This window comes from Panicum virgatum, chromosome 3N, assembly GCF_016808335.1.
Source record: "Panicum virgatum strain AP13 chromosome 3N, P.virgatum_v5, whole genome shotgun sequence".
In the NCBI taxonomy this organism is placed as follows: Eukaryota; Viridiplantae; Streptophyta; class Magnoliopsida; order Poales; family Poaceae; genus Panicum; species Panicum virgatum.
Genome location: NC_053147.1, coordinates 42,817,201 through 42,820,297, shown reverse-complemented (window position 1 = coordinate 42,820,297; position 3,097 = coordinate 42,817,201). Strand labels below are relative to the sequence as shown.

Below are 3,097 nucleotides of genomic sequence, written 5' to 3'. Positions count from 1 at the left end.
GTTACTTTTGGAAGACTTTGTGGGGTAAACTTGGGACAAGACTGCTGTTCTCCACAACATGTCATCCACAAACTGATGGGCAAACCGAAGTTGTCAATCGTACGTTGTCAACAATACTGCGAGCTATTCTTAAGAAGAAATTGAAACTATGGGAAGAAAGCTTGCCTCATGTGGAGTTTGCATACAACAGGGCAGTACACTCTACTACAAAATTTTGTCCATTTGAGATTGTTTATGGCTTCAAACCAGCTGCTCCTATCGATCTTTTGCCTTTACCTATATAGGAACTTGTGAACTTTGATGCAAGCAAGCGAGCTGAATTTGTCAAGAACCGTCATGATCGAGCTAGAGCCAATATTGAGAAGATGACCCAGATGTATGAGAAGCGCGCCAACAAGGGTCGCAAGAAGATGTTATTTGAACTAGGAGATTTGGTTTGGGTGCACTTACGCAAGGATCGCTTTTCTGAACAACGCAAAAGCAAGTTGCAGCCACGCGCCGATGGTCTTTTCAAAGTTCTTCGCAAGATCAATGACAATGCATATGAAATTGATCTTCCAAGTACAGATGGTGTGAGTACAAGCTTCAACGTTGCCGATCTCTCTCCATTCTTTGGAGTAGAAGAGTCGAGGACGACTCCTTTTCAAGAGGGGGAGGATGATGAGGACATGCCCCCAGAGGCTACTTAAGTTACACATAAACATGTTTATGATGGACCAATTACACGAAGCCGTGCAAAACTACAAAAAGAGGTGAATTCACTCCTATCTGAAACTAACTTCAATATATTTGAGGATGTTATACTGCCTAAATGTTCTATGTTGATTCTACTTAGGCATGTATATAAAGAAGATTGGAACATCAAGCAATTAGGCAACCTATTCACGTCAACCACTTCGGACCAGTCCGAACCAGTTTGGACAGCCAGATCGGAACAACCATTTCGGACCAGCCAGTTCGGACCACCAAAAGAAACACCCATAACTCTTGATTCCCGAAAGATCTGAAGGCCCGTGATGACCCGTTGGAATACTTATGAAGTCTACTTTCCAACCCAACAATTTTCACATCATTTCGACTTCCCAATAAGGATTTATTCTCGAAACATTGAAGACTGCTCAGAAATTCAAGGCTCTGCCCAAGGATTTATCTTGCTCAAACTTCCCATGCAAGACTGTACCATTCTACAATGTTTCATGGTGCATGCCACACATTCCTTGAAAGCTTATCAAGTCTAGTTTTACACTCAACAAACGGCTTATCATTTCGACTTCCGAGTAGGGAGAAATGGTCATTTTACTGAAGACTGCGCAGAAGCCCAGGAGACGCGCGGGAATTGAAGACCATCTTGTGAATGTTTCACCTGTTGGCCTTCCACCTTCCAACGTGGAGACTTCAGTTCATACCTATCTAGGAGGGTTATTCCTAGTATAAATATCCCCTATGTGTACTCCGAAAAGAACTTTTGATCATTTGATAAACCGATATGGTATTCCAGCTGATTTGCTGATGAGTGTCTTACACCTTTATTCTTGCGAGTTCTTCTCGGACTTGTGAGGAAGATCTCTCTGAGGTCCCCTACTTCATGCTCAATAGTTGCCAGTTTGGCTGCGCCGTTTTGTGTGTATTAGTCCCGGTTTGTGGTTCTGTGATCGTTCGGAGATCGAGTCGAAGTCCTCAAGGTTTCGGTGCCTCTCTTCCCGTCGCTTGGTCGCATCCAACCTTGGCAGGTATAAAGCTATTTACCCGCTGTTCGCAGCAAACTTATCCTTGTTCTTGAACCTACAGTCGTGAAGATCGTGCCATCCTTGTGCTGGTTCATATCAGCACCTATCACGTTGCCGGAGAAGCAATTGGCTAAACATATCGTAGATAGTTTGATTAACTCTACTAGATTGTCGCCGCTAGCCCTAGCGGGCTTACCATTGCTCTCTCTATCTTTTGATCGATGCAGAGCAGTGCATGACCGGTTTCGACCTACCAAGTAACTTCCACCCAAATCCAGAAAGAATTGGGAGAAACATGAGATGCCGCGTTGTCCCACCTCAGAAAAGACTCACTTGGCCCTTTAGTTCACCCTCCACTTCAGCATCCTCATTCATGGCTCAGAAGACTCTCCGTCAATTTTCTGCCCCGTCCAGTAGCCACATTCCTATTGGATTGAACGTCAACAAAGCCGGCAATGACGGCTTCGAGCTGAAGACTAGACTAGTGAACATGGTCCAAGCAAGTCCGTTCTGAGGAAAGGCATCCGAAGATGCCAATGCCCATCTCCAGAACTTCCTGGAGGTGAGTAACACCATCAACCACAGAGGAACTACTCTGGATGACGTCCGTCTTCGCCTGTTCCCATTCTCACTGCTCGGGAAAGCCAAGACGTGGTTCTACTCCAACAAGGAAGTTTTCACAACATGGGAAGCTTGTTCAAATGCATTCATAGCCAAGTACTTTCCAGTGGACAAGACCAATGCCCTCCGGAACAGGATTACCAGAATTCAGCAATTTACCGGATGAGACCATCCAGGAAGTTTGGGAGCGTCTCCAGGAGTACATACAAGCATGCCCACATCACGGCATAGAAGAATGGCTGAACATTCAGAACTTCTTCCATGGCTTGAAACAGCAAGCCCAGGACCACATTGACGCAACTGCGGGTGGTTCCTTCCATTCTCGCGATGTTGCGGGAGCGAAGGCACTGATTGACAAGATAGCTTCCAACCAAAGTTGGAAAGGAGAAAGGCAGCTAACCCGTCCTAGGGGCATGCTTCAAATCGACATGGTCGACATGTTAGCTGCCAAGTTGGAACTTCTGATGAAGAAACTGAAATCTCCACACCAAGAGGTTAATTAGGTTTCGGAGTTTCGTATGACATGTGAGACATGTGGCGAGACAGGGCATTCGGGCACTTCGTGCCCATTAACTCAAGAGGACGCAAACTTCGCTGGGAGCAACAACAATCCCAACTCAGGATTTCGTCCTCAGCAGGGTTGGAACTCCAAGCCCAACCTCCCCTTCGGTCAACAACAAGGTACGAACTTTAATAACAGTTTTCAACCCACATTAAAAGACCTAGTGTACAGCCAAAAGCAAATCAAT

The 3,097-nt window shown here is 45.6% G+C and overlaps 1 non-coding gene across 1 annotated transcript; it reads right to left on the bottom strand.

Moving 5' to 3' along the window:
* Window positions 1-2,469: 2,469 nt before the first annotated feature.
* Window positions 2,470-2,577, bottom strand: LOC120668193. The gene has a single exon (XR_005672291.1). It is a non-coding gene; the product is annotated as a small nucleolar RNA R71 (small nucleolar RNA).
* Between the last annotated feature and the right edge of the window lie 520 nt (window positions 2,578-3,097).